This window comes from Anneissia japonica, unplaced genomic scaffold, assembly GCF_011630105.1.
Source record: "Anneissia japonica isolate Jap-2015-1 unplaced genomic scaffold, ASM1163010v1 scaffold300323_len1098_cov434_single, whole genome shotgun sequence".
Classification (NCBI taxonomy): Eukaryota; Metazoa; Echinodermata; class Crinoidea; order Comatulida; family Comatulidae; genus Anneissia; species Anneissia japonica.
The window spans coordinates 1-1,098 of record NW_022756446.1 but is presented as its reverse complement, the minus strand read 5'-3'; the positions used below and the strand labels follow the sequence as shown (position 1 = coordinate 1,098).

Genomic DNA, 1,098 nt, shown 5'->3' with positions numbered 1-1,098 from the left:
TTGTATGTTCCTTCAATAAAGGTTTTAAAATGTATTCATGTTTTTATTAGTGTACCTGATTGGACATGCTAGAACCTAGATCAACTGAGATTCTCGTTCATGCTTTTGTAACATCAAGGCTAGACTGTTGTTAGTAATTGCTTTATGGTTTGCCAGTTAAGGATATTTCAAAATTTCAGCGAGTTCAGAATGCAGCTGCCCGCTTGGTCTCTAAGCCCGATTAGGGAACATATCACAACTGTGTTAAGGTACCTTCATTGACTTCCTGTAACATAGAGAATCACTTTTAAGTTTATTTTACAACTAATTCATCCTTATATTCCTAAGAGGTCTCTGAGATCTAGTTTAGAGTCTCTACTTGCTCATTCTATATTCGCCCGTCAATAAAGCTTTATGGCTATCATTCTTTTTCTTGGGCTTCTGTCTTCCTTTGGAATGCTTTGCCTAATCCGACAGGCAACCTCCATTGTTGATTTTAAGACAGCTTTAAAAACTGACCTTTTTAAAATGTACTTTTCTTAAATTTCTCCTAGCATTTTTATTTTTATTGTTTAGCGCATTGAGGCTTTAGCATAATGCGCTATATAAGCCAAAATTATTATTATTATTATTAGCTACATGGCTGAGGTGCATTATAATAATATAAACTTTGAACCAGTTGTGTAAGACACTATACAAGACAATTGCCATTTGCATAAAACATACAGGTAGTAATAATCAGCATTCATAAGACATTTATAAAATAAGGACTAGTTATTGTTTAATAACATTAAACATAATATACACTAAATAATTTGCAAGATTTCAACATACCTTGTGCTACAAAAGCTTTTTTCTTCTCTTTTATTTTGGATTCTAAAGAAGTTAAGGCTTCAGTCTACAAATACCAAAAAGATTAGGGAAATATTACCAATACTACAATGTTACAATTGAAAGTACTGTCTTACTGAGTTATAAATGGTTCCTACCTCTTCTTTTTTCTTCTGTGTTTCATATTCTTTAATCTTCTTTTTAATATCCTGCTTCTTCTGTAGTATGTATTCTAAAATGGCTTCTTTATCATACAAATAACCATTGGGCCTAAAAATAAATACCATA

General features: G+C 31.7%; 1 long non-coding RNA gene across 1 annotated transcript; it reads right to left on the bottom strand.

Annotated features, from left to right (window-relative positions):
* Positions 1 to 15: 15 nt before the first annotated feature.
* LOC117124210 lies at positions 16 to 1,081 on the bottom strand. Its single transcript, XR_004447947.1, has 3 exons — positions 969 to 1,081; positions 814 to 877; positions 16 to 265 (listed from the first exon to the last, which is right to left on the bottom strand). It is a non-coding gene; the product is annotated as an uncharacterized LOC117124210 (long non-coding RNA).
* Positions 1,082 to 1,098: the final 17 nt, after the last annotated feature.